Source organism: Prionailurus bengalensis, chromosome B3, assembly GCF_016509475.1.
Source record: "Prionailurus bengalensis isolate Pbe53 chromosome B3, Fcat_Pben_1.1_paternal_pri, whole genome shotgun sequence".
In the NCBI taxonomy this organism is placed as follows: Eukaryota; Metazoa; Chordata; class Mammalia; order Carnivora; family Felidae; genus Prionailurus; species Prionailurus bengalensis.
In genome coordinates, this window is record NC_057355.1 from 38,645,763 (window position 1) to 38,660,569 (window position 14,807).

A 14,807-nucleotide genomic window follows, 5' to 3' on the forward strand; every position below is an offset into this window, starting at 1 on the left:
CAGCTTGTGTATATTTGCTTTTTTGGGCCTGCCTTCCATCATAGAATGTGAGCTCTACGAGAGAGCCAGACCTCACCACCTTGTTTTGCTGCTCTACCTTCAATGTGCTGAGCAGTCCCGGCACCCAAAAGGCTCTCTGGAAATACTTAGCGAATGAATGAATGAATGAGAAGCCACTAGTGGAGCAGCTAGTGGCAAAAATCGCAGGCCGAGAGGGTATTGTGGGTGCAGACGCAGAGGCTGATGTGCAAGTTCTGAGATAAGGCTCCCAACAGGGCATTGGTCAAGAACCCCTGAGCAGGGTGAGGCAGAACCCAGTCCGATCATGGTGACCTCCAGACACTGCCATGGCCCAACCGTCAAAGCAAGTTCTCACGCGAGCCAGACGGACGAGGGCAACAACAGTGTGCATCTGGGCACCTTCCGGGAGGGCCCTGCAGGATAAGGGGAATTTAGGATCCTTGGGTGAGGAGCAGGTGCCAATGGCCACAGACCTCCTCAAATGCCTTTTTCATTGTGGGGGCTCAGGGATCATCTTTAAAACAGGTGGGGATGGGAATGATACGAAGGATCCAGAAAGGTCCCTATCTCCCCCACAACCCTTGTCTAGAAGATATTCTTCATTCCCCACTGCTACCTGCTGGCCTGGAAAGCCTTTGCTGATTCATGTTATGGCTCTGGGCCTCAGTTTCTTCCTTCTATAAGATGGGCGGAAGTTGGCCATGAAGTACAGTGAAGAAACAGCCCTCGATCAGAGGTCGCTGCCATGAATTCTCATATCCCAGGACTGCTGTGTGTTTCTGGCCAAGTTCTGCCCTCTCTGGGCTTCAGATTCCCCATGTGTCAAATGAGGTAGCGTGTCAGAAGTATCTCTGAGGACTGAAATCCTCCCTCAGGTGTGAGTAAAGTGGCTGACCCCCTGTCCTTTCCCAAGGAGGAGAAAATTTATCCAGGAAGGCAAGGAGACAGAACCGAGAGAAGAGATAAGAGAACATGAAATATGAAATTTGCCAATGTTACAGCTTTGCCCTGACTGGGGCTTGCTGGACGTTTCCTCTCTGAGCCTCACTGATTGCCTGGGCTGAGGCTTGGGCCGTCCAGGCAGGTGGTTGGGGAGCTGCGTTCCACTGCTTCTCTTTCTATACGCGGGGCTCTGAGATGCAGGTTACCAACTTCAGACTGCTAGCTGGGAACCATCGCCCAGAGTCTGTCCAAGCTGCTCACTGTTCTACTACTTGTCTGCCCGTGACACCAAGACGGGGCAAGGGTAAGTCCGCTTTTCACACCAATTCAGAAGGAGACCCATCCACCCATCCCTGGGGTCTTCTCAGGGATCCCACAGACCATTCTTTTGGCCACGCCTTCTGGGTTTATGACATGTAGCACTCGGAAAGATCGAGTGACTCGTGCAAGGTGACTGTTGCTCACACAGCCAGTGAGTAACAGGGCCAGAATTTAAACTCAGGTCTGTCTGACTCCAGAGCTGCCGACTGGTGCAGGAAAGGAGCAGTCTTGTCCTTCAGGAGCCCAGAAGCCTGAGACACTACCTTCTGCTGGCAAGGGGTGGGGGCGAGGAGCCAGGGCCTTTGCACCTGCTGTGTGCTTTATCCAAAGAGGCTTCCCCTAGATAATTAATCGCCTTGCTCACTGCCACACTTCACTCAGGTCTCAGGTCAAAGGGCATTTGACCATGAAGACTTTCTTTCTAGGACCACTGAGCCTAAAATAGAACAACCCCTCCAACTCCCATCGTGCCTCTTCCCTTTACACCATGACACTTATCACTCTCTGAAGCACTATCTTGTCTGCCGTGTCTATTTATTTCTTTATTGTTTATCTCCCCTAAGAATGTGAGATTTTATCTTTCTTACTTATCACTACAACCCGAAGGCCTAACACGGGGCAGGGCACGTAGTAGCTGTGCAATCAATATTCGCTGATGGAAGGCATGCATGATTGGGTGCCTTTTCCCCTAATAAGTGAAAGAAAATGGAGCATCTATTATCTGCAAGGCGTGGGGGAGAGGACTGACCCGCCCACATCTCATTTCTTCCATAGCTGTTGTTAACCCATTTCACGGATGGGGGAACTGGGGCTCCCTCCAGCATCAAAGACCCCCGGAGGGGGAGTGGCAGAATAAGCAGTCCATCAGGACTGGGGCCTTTGACCCCTTGGCGGTCTGTCTCCAAGCCCAGTGTTCCTTCTAAGAGTGGGGGCAGGGCCCAGAAAAGGGGAGGGATGCCTGCGGCCCCCCAGAGCCCTCGCAGGGGGTTGTCCCGAGGTGTGGCCACCAGGCTCTGGCCCGGAGCCTCACAAGCCACACCCTGGGCCGAGCCGCTCCGAATTCCTCCAGCCCCACCCCCGCCCCCGCCTGGCGCCGCCCCCCACCCTTCCCCCCGCCCCCCGCCCCCTGCCCAGCAAGGCTGCCCCGGAGTAATGACAGGAGAACGGGGCCGCGGGCCGCTCGTGACCCCCCAGGTTCCCCTAGCCCCCGGCCCGCCCGCCCCGAGCCCCCAGACTCGGGGCGCCCGCAGGCCCCGCGGGTCAGCGGGAACCGGCAATTTTCCGGCCGCCCGCCCCGCCGCCCGCTCTGTACTTAGCCTGATGACGGGTTCCCGCGGCCCTAATGGCGGGGCGGGCGGCGGGTTCAGGGCGGGCGAAGCCGGCCCAGCCGGTCCCGTGCTCGGCTCTCAGGCGGCCGCCGGGCCTGTGTCATCCACCAGGAATTTCTGTTTTCCCCTCCGCGGGGCTGGAAGAAAAAACAATAATTAGGTCACTGGGCAGGCGGCAGAGAGGGTGTGGGACAGGCCAGTGGCGCCCTGTTGGGCAGGGAAAGGGTCTGGAAGGACGATGGGGAAGGAGAGGCCCCCACAGTGGCCCCTGTCCCCTTCCTGCCCTCCCCAGGATGCCAGATGATGGAAGCAGAGGCATTCCTGACCTTTTCCAGCATTCACTCGCGGGCCCATTCATCGTAGGCATTGACCGGGCACTTCTGTGCACCTAGTTCTGTGTGTGATAGGCGCTGGCGACTGAGCATTATGAATAAGAAAGAAGGAAGGACTGGGTAGTAAAATCCAATGGGCGGCCTGCACTGATATACAGTGGGAGGCCTGCTGCACAGTGCAGGGGAGTTTTAGGGGACTAAGTTTTGGGGGGGGGGGCATGGGGCTGCAGGTAGTTAGGGATATTTCTTCCGGGAAGTGGCACCTGCACGGAGACCTCATAGAGGAATAAGGATTGGCCAGGCCAAGTGGAGGAGGAAGCAGGAAAGGAATTTGGGAGTGGAAGGAACAGCATGTGCGAAGGCTCAGAGGTAGAACAGTGCACGTCACAGGACCGCCTGTACACTAAAGAAGCATCACATGAACGTTTCGTTCTGAATGTGACTTCAGTGACTACAGACACATATTTTTGGATCCAGTGAGGCCCCTAGACACGAGGCAGCTACTCTGATGCTGAGCTGAAGATACAGCCACTTGTTTCCGCACTGGAGGGAAACCGTTCTGCATTTACTGAGAGGTGGTAGGTACTGGGCTCTGTACCTTTGGGCAGGTTAAAAGATTTTCAAGTGTCATTTGGACTTAGCACATTGCTTGCCTTTCACTCTGACCTTAGGACAGCTCCCTGGACCAGAGTAGGACCAGGGGAGGCCAGAGCAGCCCTGTCCGGCTGCATTGTCCCAAGTATAAGTGATGAGACCAGGGAGGTGGGCAGAATTGGTGCATAGAGGGTCTTATGAGTCATGGTAGCGAATTTAGACTTTATCTCACGGGAAATGGGGAACAATGGTATAAAACAGGGTGGGAGGGGACAGGATCAGATTTCTGAAAACTAATAGCTGATAATAACCACCAGTGATTTAGCTCCCATTATGTGCCAGCACAGGGCTAAGTGCGTTACACATAGCATCTCACTAAGCTTGACGACAATCTTGTGAGAATGTTTCTCAGTCCCGTTTTATAGAAGAGGAAACAGCCAGGAAGGTCATTTGCCCCAGGACACCTGCCAGTGAAGGGCAGAACCAACACTGAAACTTGCTAGGCTATGTTCTGGGAGCTCTGGTACGAAAGGCGGAGGCTTTGTCCCTATCCTCAAGGAGCCTGTCACCTGCTGGGGGGCATGTGTGCGTGATCTACTCGAGCCACGTCAGAGTGGAGGTTACTTCTCTCTCCTGTGATGACCCAGGAGTAGACTGTCCGGGACTGGAGCAGTGGTCCTACTCCAGGAGGTTGTCCGGGCACCCAGGACAACCTTGTTGTCTGCCATCTTGTGTCCAAATTGGCCCCCTCACCACACCCACGTTTTGGGGAGGAGCAGGAGGGAGCATGTCCTTTCTCCTTAGGGGCCTCACCTCTGCATCTTCATCTAAACCTGCACCCGCGTCTGTATCCAAATCTGTACCTACATATAAATCTGTGTCTGTGTGGATAGATCCACCAGTGATGGGTGGAACCACCTCTACCGGTGAAGCATAGAAACAGAAAACATGGCAATGAAGATCATCGTTTCACCTCCTATTCACATCCTAGTGGTAGTTTTCTTTAAAATATTCTTGCACATAACACCCGATGACCTGAACAAAGTAAAAGACTTTAAGTATGGTTATCACAAAAGGAAGTTCCTTTTTTTTTTTTGAAAATGGTTCCTTATAAATTGGGGTGTGTCATTTATATCTGTGGGTTTCATGGGTCAGCAAATATGGAAGATGCTTGGCAAATTGTTGCAAAGATGAACAAGACACGACACTGCCCTTTGTGGTTCTTTCAGCCACACCCCACTCCCTCAAAGGAGAGGGTGCCTAGACAGGCACTTGGGGACTCTGCAAATTGCCCTTGGTCCGAGCTTTGGGGCACCATCAGGAAAGCCATTCGGGAGACAGATGGTCTAGAGCACTGGGTCTCAAAGTGTGATCCTCCCCCAGCACCATCGGCACCACTTGGAACTTGTCAGCCGTGCAAAATCTCAGTCCCCACCCAGGCCTGCAGAATGAGAAACTCTGAGGGTGGGGCCCACGTATCTGTGTTTACATAAGCCCTCCAGAAGCTTCTGATACAAGCATACATTTGAGAGGTACTAGCCTAGGGCCCTGTGTACTGCACTGAGAGTCAGAAAACCTTGGTCCTAATCCTGGCCCTGAAGACTAGGCTCTGTGACTTTAGGTAAATGGAGTTCCCTTCCCGGGCCTTTGAGTCTTTAGGTGTTATTGGTGAGCTTGGTCCTGGGAGCTGGAGGCGAGCCAGAGGGTTCTTAAGGTGCTTCCCGGCTCGGACAGTTCACGATGTCCCAGCCCGACTGCTGGGAGTGGGGCCTGGGCCTTGAAGCAGGGAGGGAAGCTTCCTTTGTAGGGAGATTTTCTCGGTCCAAAGCATTCTAGTAACAGGAAGTAGAGTCATGGCAGTCTCCCTTGAGCGTCCTGGCGTGCGGTGACACCCTAATGGACACCGTGCAGTCCTGCCCGACCACGGCTCTCTGTAGGCTGAGAAGCGGGACACAGGTTCCCAGTGGATCTCAGCGTGGATCTGGATCTGATGAGTGCTCTAGTATGTTGTTCATGTTGCCCATCTTTCTGCCTGGGCCCAAGTCCCCCAAATCTGGCATCCCAGATCCCGACTAGAGGTGGAGACAGCCGGGCACCAAATTTGTCCTGGCCCACCACATGGGGCAGAGCCTTTGCTAGTCTTGTCCTGGCTTCTCCAGGTAGGATGTCTGAGAACAGTCAGACCGTGTCCCCCTAGGATCTGAGGATGAACTCTCTCTCTTGAGCCCAAGACTATTCAGGCTTCTGTAGGGTCTGGGCCCGGGTTCAAGGCCACAGGCCCCAAACTTAGATGGCAAAGCTGCTCTCCCAAGGGTACTTAACCTCGAGCCCTGAGGAAACCAGGCTGAGAATCACTGAAGTCTGTCTTGCAATTCCCATTCCATAGGATTCTGTCTGAGCAGGACTTGCTGGGGAGGCGGGGAGGAAGGCAGCCTGGTGTGTGATATATAAAAATCCTGAACCCTAACTCAAGACCCTGGGTTCTAATTGTGCCTTTGCAACTAATATTCCGTATAACTTGAAACAAGTCAGTCTCCTCTCTGGGCCTCAGTTTCCTCACCTGGCAAATAGAGTCATAATGCCTACCTGAGTATGAAACTCAAGGAGAACGAGACAGGTGAAACCCCTTGTCAAGTTGAAGGTACGATGCCCCTATTTTCCAAGGGGGTTATGGCTGGAGAAGTTGGATTTGGACTGTATTCTGGCTTCATAGCTCTCCAGCCATAAGACCTTGGGCAAGTCACAGAACCTCCTGAGTCTCACTTTCCATGTCTATGAAGTGGGCTGGCCTCCCAGGGGTGGCAGGGGAAAGAATGATGGGAAAGGGGCCAGGCACACTGCAAGCACTTGATTGATGTGTGCTGTATTAGTTATCCAATGCTGCATAACAAATTGCCCCAAAAGTCAGCCACTTAAAACCACACACATTTATTGTCTTAACAGTGTCCATGGGGCAGGAGTCGGCATGGCCCAGCTGGCCCTTTGCCACATGGTCTCTCATAGGCCACAATCAAGCTGGCGGCCAGCACCGCAGTCGTCTGGGCCCGACCAGGGATGGATCTGTGGCCAAGCTCACTCACATGCTTGTTGGCAGGATTTGGGGCCTCGTGGGTTGCTGGACTGCAGACCTGGGTTCCTCACTAACCTTGCTGGCCTCTCTGGCGGCTGGCCAGAGGCCCCACTCAGGTCCTTGCCATTTGGGCCTCTCTCCTGGGCAGCTTACAACATGGCAGCTGGCTTCATTCAGAGAGAGCAGAAGGGTGCCCAGAATGAAAGCCACGGTCTTTTGGTAACCTGATATCAGAAGTGACGACCCATCACTTTTGCTGTATTCTGTTGCGAGAGGCAGTCACTAAGTCTAGCCCACACCGACCAGGGGATTACACAAGGGCATTAAATCCAGGAGGCAGGACCACTGGGCTCCCCACCACTCCGGGCAAAGCCCTAAGTGGGAGGGAGCTGTGGATGGAGGAAGATCCTGGGAGAGGTCAGAGGACTGCACTTCCCGGCAGAGGGACTCCTAGGACAGGGTCCCCAGTGTCTGCACACCCTGATTTTTATCTTCCCTGCAGGGCCTGTCCCATGGGGAGGGGTTGATATTTGTAGCCAGCGGGAGCTGCATTCCAGGGCCGGGTACTTAACATTCCAGAAGAGCGCTCAGCTAATTATTGCCTTGCCCGGCCTAGGCCTGGACCACCCCGGCCCCCCCAAGCTTCCATGGCTCAGCCAGAAGACTCTAGTAGCTTAGTTCTTGGGTCATATTGAGAGGCCCAGAGGTGGGCCGGACTTAAACGGGGTCACATGGCAGTGAGTCAGTGACAGTGTCAGGGCTGGAGCCTGGGGCCTTTTACCCGTGACTTGTGGACAAGGGGGCCAATGAAACGCAGCAGGAGCCGTGGCGCTGAGCCTTCGGAAGAGGTGGACGAAAGCAGGCCTCGGACAAAAGGCTACTCCTCCGAGCTTCCATTTCCTTGCCTGTAAAAAGGGGAATTTTCTCAAAATCCTCTAACACGTGACAAAGACTCTTTCCTTGACCAAATTTCAGACAGGCTCCTTGGAGGCCTCTTTTTGACCAGGCCTCATCCTTGGGCCTTGTCTTTGGCCTGCCCAGCCCAGTTTTAGCAAGAATCCTGCTAAATCAGTTTAGCAAGGTGCCCCACCCTTGACATCCGATCCCCCCTTCCTGCCTTCAACAAGAATCCTGTCAAGTCGGTTTAGTAAGAAGCCCCTACCCTTGATGGCAACTCTTCGTGATTTTCCATCCATTGCCCCCCTCACCCTGCTCCTTGTCTATAAAGCCCCAGCTCTCTTCGCTGTATTCAGGGTGGAGCCCGACCCCTCTCCCCTACTGTGGTAGTGCTCCTACCTCTCCCAATGTTCCTGAATAAAGTCTTCCTTACCTACCCTTTTAACCATTTTAGCTAGTGGCAAAAATAACTTTTCTTTAGGGGCACCTGGGCGGCTCAGTCGGTAGAGCGTCTGACTCTTGGTTTTCGCTCAGGTCGTGATCTCACCGTTTGTGGGCTCGAGCCCGGCTTCAGGCTCTGCGCTGACAGCGTGGAGGCTGCTTGGGATTCTCTCTCCCTCTCTCTCTCTCTCTCCCCCCGCCCTTTCTCTCCCCCTCGCCGCCTCATTCTCTCCCTCTCTCTCTAAGAATAAATTTTTTTTTTAATTTTTTTTTCAACATTTATTTATTTTTGGGACAGAGAGAGACAGAGCATGAACGGGGAGGGGCAGAGAGAGAGGGAGACACAGAATCGGAAACAAGCTCCAGGCTCTGAGCCATCAGCCCAGAGCCCGACGCGGGGCTCGAACTCACGGACCGCGAGATCGTGACCTGGCTGAAGTTGGACGCTTAGCCGACTGCGCCACCCAGGCGCCCCTCTAAGAATAAATTTTAAAAAATAAAGCATAAAATATGCTCAGACGTTCACATGCACATGGCACAGGTGTAAAACTTCATACTCCCTCTCTGTCTCCCCAGCTCCCCTTCTCCTTCCTGGGACAGCCTTTGCGAGTACCACATATATACTTTTCTTCTTACACAAATAGTAGCTTTCTACATTCACGACTGTGCACCTTGCTTCTTTCACTTATTATTATATCTCAGATTGCTCCATACCAATCTATGTCATTCTTTTGACGCCTGCATTGTATTCTATTATATGAATACACCAGCATGTATTTAGTCTCCAAAACGGCAGCAGATTCGTACTGGCAACCCAAACTATGGTCAACAAACATACGTAAACCATCTGCCAGGGCTCAGGCATTGAGTGTGTCCTAGAGATAATGGGGGTTGCAGTCCGGGCTGTGCAAATTGGAGCCTCCAAGGCTCATGAAGGCAACAGAGTGACGAGGGCATTGCAGAGCGGAATTAACAGGAAAAGTGTCACTCCAGGAAAGGATGCTTCTTCGTTGGGCTGGGAGAGGGGTGGGTCTCTGAACACTTCAGAGGGCTTTCTTTGAAGGGTAATTTGGATGTAGGTGCTAGGAAAAGGAAGGATAGCATTCTAGGCCAAGAGGACTGTGTGAGCAAATTAGAAGGGAGAGGACAGCCCATGGCATATGAATGAGGACCCGGGACCTGTGGATGGAGGTGGAATGAGGCTATTTGGAGCCTGAGTCTGGGGAAGCCTTGACTTTCAGGGGAAGGCCACGGGCTGATTCCTGCTATTCTCCCAGAGTATCCATGGTGGCCACCTCTTCTGGAAAAGGGGCCTCTGGTGGGGGGGGGGCGGATTGGAAAGAAAAGGGGCCTTTTAGGGAGGAGGCAGGGCAGAGGCTGCTCTAGGCTGGATGAAGCAGTGGCTTGCGATTACCGATTATAGATTATCAAGATCTGCCCTGTGCTGGGCATTTAATTAATTTAACTGAACTTAATTTTTGCTGCATTTACTTTATCTATATTTTACATATTTTATTTATATTTATTTAATTTAGGAGAAGTAGTTGCAGACATCATGGTATTTTCCCCTAAGTATTTCAGCAACTATTTTTTTTTTAATTTTTTTTTTCAACGTTTATTTATTTTTGGGACAGAGAGAGACAGAGCATGAACAGGGGAGGGGCAGAGAGAGAGGGAGACACAGAATCGGAAACAGGCTCCAGGCTCTGAGCCATCAGCCCAGAGCCCAACGCGGGGCTCGAACTCCCGGACCGCGAGATCGTGACCTGGCTGAAGTCGGACGCCTAACCGACTGCGCCACCCAGGCGCCCCTTTCAGCAACTATTTCTTAAGGATGAGGACATTTTCCCACAATCCCTATATAGTGATGGCACTCAGGAAACTTAACATCCTCATACTCTTATCTAATGTCCTGTCTATAGGCAAATGTGCCCAGTTGTCTCAATAATGTCCTTTATAGCTTCCCTGTCCTACCCAGGATCTGATCAAGGACCACCCTTGGCATCTCCTTTAATCCGGAATCATTCTCCAGAACTTTATTCGCTTTCTTTCATCTTTTCATGCCATTGGCCTTTTGGAAAAGTCCAGGCCAGATGCTTTGCAGAGTGTCTCTCAATTTGATTTGTCTGATGTTTCCTCATGACTAGATCCAGGCTCAATATTTTCAGCAGGAACCCTGGTGCTGTATGCTTCTCAGGTGAATTGGCCCCATAACTAGTGGTATTAAATATGATCCCTGGGTGGGGTCCGACAAGGAGCCTGGACTTTATTTTGCAGATGAATAACCTGAAGCTCAGAGAGGTCACGTGACTTGCCACCCTGCGCGCGCGCGCGCGCGCGCACGCGCGCGCGCGCACACACACACACACACACACACACACACACACAGCTAGAATGAAGGAAGACCAGCCCCATTCTGACCCTTTTTATTTTTTTTTAATGTTTATTTTTGAGAGAGAGGGGGGAGAGGGGCAGAGAGAGAGGGAGACACAGAACTGGAAGCAGGCTTCAGCCTCCAAGTTGTCAGCACAGAGCCTGACGTGAGGCTCGAACCCACTAACCTAATGCGATCGTGACCTGAGCTGGAGTCAGATGCTTAACCGACTGAGCCACTCAGGCGCTCCCCCCAACCCATTCTGGCTCTTAAACACTGCTCTGTGCTGCACTTCCACAAGTAATACATAATCATTATGGGAAAATTAGAATACACACACACATATGAGTACATGTTTATTTTTATAAAAATGGGGCCATCTTGTTGTCCAAGCTGCTGTTTTCATTTAATACGATACAGCGCGAGAGAGGGAGGCACGGGGCCGTGTTTGTCACCTGTTCTCCCTGTCACCGCCTGTTCAAGCTTGCCCCAGAGGTGCCAGAAACTCAACATGCTCTTGAAGGAGCCAAGGAGAGGGCTGGAGCCAGTGGGCTTGCCCTGATGTGGCTCCCAGACCCCTTAGCGACAGGGACCCTAAGAGGCTGCAGGTGGAGGGGCAGGGACACATGTGCCAAGCCTGTCCTCTCTATGTCTCCATAGCCGGCAGGTCCACACACCGGGCAGCCTGGACATGTTCCCCCATTTGGGTCTCCCTCCAGTTACCCAAGGTTGCAACCCAACCCTCTATGCTCTCAGCACCTCCTGGATGTCATGGGGGCAAAAACCAGGCCAAGCGGTTGCCTGGAGAAGTGGGCGGGGCCCCACACGATGTGGGTAGAGACGCGGGCTCTGGTCTGGACTCTGCCAATGATCGCAGAGTAACCTTGGACAAGTCACGTTCCTCTGCTTTCCTCATTCCTTCACTTCACAGTCCGTTCTGCATGCCCGGCCAGGCGGGCTGCTGGGGAGTCAAGGTGGCACAAGGATTATAATCCAGGGGGGACATGCTGAAGTAGAGTCAGGGGAGGGTCCAGGTGTGGGGCCCGAGGCTGGTACAACTCAAGGACCGTTTGTAAGAAAAAGAACACCAACTTATGAATATAGAACTGGTCACAGAGACTTGCAGGAGGCCTCCAGGGAGTGGACTTGCCCCGGAGGCCTCTGGGAACCAGCTTCTCCCCAACACTGCCCTTGGGCCCCTGGGTCTCTAGCTGGGACAACATGGTCTAACACTTGTGGTGGACCCTGGAGCCTTGTCTGCTCTGGACTTTTTAATTTTTTTTTTAACATTTTTACTTATTTTTGAGAGACAGAGAGAGAGAGAGAGAATGAGTAGGGGAGGGGCAGAGAGAGAGGAAGACACAGAATCCGAAGCAGGCGCCAGGCTCTGAGCGGTCAGCACAGAGCCTGACATGGGGCTCGAACTCAAAACCATGAGATCATGACCTGAGCAGAAGTTGGACACTTAACCAACTGAGCCACCCAGGCACTCCCCCCCCCCTTTTGCTAATATTTTACTTAGAATTCTTAGATCTACATTCACAATGAAACCAGTCCTGAGTTTTCCCTGAGCTGTTCAGTCTATAGACTGTCAGGCAACTACTAACAAGAATAACTCAGGCCTCTGTTCATTTGGAAGAATGTCCGTAATCTATTCAGTGGGGGTAAAAAACAAATTATTTATGTCATAGAGCATGATTCCACTTCTTCTGAAAACTGTACTTTCATAGAATTCAAATAAGTGAACTTCTAAAAGGTTTTCAAAGAGCAGGGATGGCTGGTCCCGTCTCTGGAGAGCCTACCTGTCTGCACACGGCTAGGCCTATACCTAGAGTCTTCCCAGAGCCTCCCGAGCGGCCAGGTCTCCCGCTACCTCTCCTAGGAACCCCTCGCATCCTAGGACCCAGCCAATGTTAGGTCTTCTCTATCTGACCCTCTAAGGGCAACCACTCACCCCTGGGGAGGAGGGGAGCCAAGCCTATTACAGAGGCCGGCTTTGTCCTACATGGTGGTTCAGCACGAAAGCCCAAACAAGGGCTCCTGAGTCCTGAGGGGGGGCCATGGCAAACGGAGTGTGAGGGAGAACAGAGAAAATGTCACACCACCTGAGCCCTGAAAGGTTTCCCAGAGGGGCTGGCTTAGGTTTGGGGTCTGGGGGAGGACCATTTCTGCCCCAGGCGGCCCAGGTCCATGACTCACAGGCAGGGCTCAGAGCTGTGGCAGGATGTGATATCAGCCTTCTCTGGTAGCCAGCCTGGTCTAGGGCTGGGCCGGGCTCTACCTGGGCTCCCCAAGGAGGCGGCCCCCAGCCCAGTACTGAAAACGTAAAGCCTAACCAGCATGGCTCTTTCTCGAGATGCACAAATATAGTTACTAGAACAGAGTCAAATAAGCCCAGAGAATCATGGACTGTGTGTGTGAGGTCCAGCACAACTCCCAGGCCAGTGACTTTCAAACACAACCCCTAACAGCAGGGTGGGTCGTAAGTGCCCAGATGGAGTTCCACTTGGCCCCTAGAATCAGCCAGCCCAGACTCAAGTGCCTGTCAGCTGCGTGACTCTAGGCACGTCACCTAGTCTCTCTGAGCCTCAGTGTTCTCATCTGTCTAGTGGAAAGAACAACACCTGCCTCCCAGTCATCATAAGGAATTAACCAGATAATGCAAGTGAAGCTGCGGGCTCAGTGAGTCACATGCAAGGAGATCGCACTGTGCTTTTCTTTATATCGGTAGGATTATTTTGATTGCAACAGAAACTCACCCAAGCTAGCTAAGGCAAGAAAAAGCAAACGGGGGGCAGGGGCAGGGAAGTTCCCGAAAGGAGGCCCGGGGGTGTCTCCTGGAATCCCGGAGCAGGACCCAGTCGGGGTTGGGAAAGGGTGCCGTTGGGGCTGAGAGCCCCGTGGGTGCCCAGCAGGGCCCCCTCCCTCTCTTACCTTGCCGCTGTCCCCTGGCTCTGCTCACGCCTCCGGTCGGTAGCCGAAAGCACAGCTGTCAACAGCTCCCGGCTCGACGTGGCCTCTAGATGTGAAGCCAGGTGGCCTCAGCTGAAGTCTTTGGGTCCTGATTGCAAATCCCCTGCAGAAGACGCCGATTGGCTCGGCGTGGGTCACGTGCGCGCCACCTGGGGCGAAGAAACGCGGCAAATCCCGCTGGAAACGTGTGGCTGATGATGACGCGGAGCAGTGCCAGCAAAGGGGCAACACCAGGCAAAGAAAAAGAAAACAAGAAAGAAAGAAAGTCTTGTAGGCTCCACGTTCTATCCACCCAATCAGACCCTGGGCCCCCACCGGCCTTCCACCCCCAGACGCAAAGCAGGTGGCCACTTCTCCCAGACCGACTGATGTCGCCGGTTCGGGGGAAAAACAGACCCTCCCTCCCCGCGAACCGTACGCAGCAGACACTGCGCTCGGGAAAGCCCATCACGAAGCCTCCGATTTGCGGTTCTGCTTTCCAGTGCGGTGCGTTGAGGACCGTGTATAAAGACCCTGCGTTTGGACCGGGTGGGCACATGCTTCCCGGCGTGGCACAGGCCACGCGCCCGGAGGCCGCCACCCTCTGACCCGCTCTCCACACTGGCTGCCTGCCTGGTCCCTGTGGGCGTGCGAGGGACGAGTCCTACCTGAGTAGGACCGGCCCTTGGGCTCGCAGGCTCTCCAGGCCACCTCTGCTTTCGTCCCAGGTGCATGGAATCCCGGCCTGCCGCCCCGGGGCCGGGCTGCTGGCTGCTGGCTGCATGCAGAGCGCTGCCCGAGGGGATGTGAGAGGCTGGGAGGTGAGGAAGGGGTGCGCTAGTGCGGGGTGGGGGTGGGTGGATCCCTGAGAAGCTCGGGCCCAGCCGGGCCTCCTAGGCAGTAGGCGGGCAGTACTGTCTGTTCAAAGCCCCGCGCCTGTGATGGTGTGGAAGAGAGGCTGCCCTGGGGGAGGCCTTCCTTCAGAGGTCTCTGCACTAACACGTGTGTCTGCAGGGCACGTGAGCTCTTGCCAAGGCCTTACTCACCCATCATCTGGAGCCCTCATTATGCCCTTCAGTGGACCCCCACTTTACAGATGGGAAAATTGAGGCTTCACGTCACCCAGCATGTCCGAGGCAGAACTGGAGTTCCGTGCCCACACCTCGGCCGTGTGAATCTCCTGCTCTCCTGCCTCCTGGCCCCGAGTGGGGGCTGTGCTTCCTAGCGCTTGCTCCAAGACGCCATCCTCTGTGGCTCCCTTTCTTCTCCACCAGCACTGGCTCCCTGGTCCCAACCTGCCACGACCAGCATACATGTGATGTCATCTGTAGGGACAAGGACTCTCATCCCTCAAGCATGTGGCCTTTGAGGCCTCAGACCTCCAGAACTAGCAGGACAGCTCTCCTCAAGGGTCACCTAGGAGCCCTAAAAGCTGCCTCCTGGCCTTTCTTTTCAGCATTCCCCTGGCCCAGGGGGGGCCCTCTCAGCCACTTAGTCTGGCTGTCCAGGCCTAGGTCAGAGGTCTGATGGGGGCT

General features: G+C 53.8%; 1 long non-coding RNA gene across 1 annotated transcript; it reads right to left on the minus strand.

Annotated features, from left to right (window-relative positions):
* Positions 1 to 6,450: 6,450 nt before the first annotated feature.
* LOC122468479 lies at positions 6,451 to 14,566 on the minus strand. The gene is made up of 3 exons (XR_006293257.1): positions 13,941 to 14,566; positions 13,255 to 13,484; positions 6,451 to 7,513 (listed from the first exon to the last, which is right to left on the minus strand). It is a non-coding gene; the product is annotated as an uncharacterized LOC122468479 (long non-coding RNA).
* Between the last annotated feature and the right edge of the window lie 241 nt (positions 14,567 to 14,807).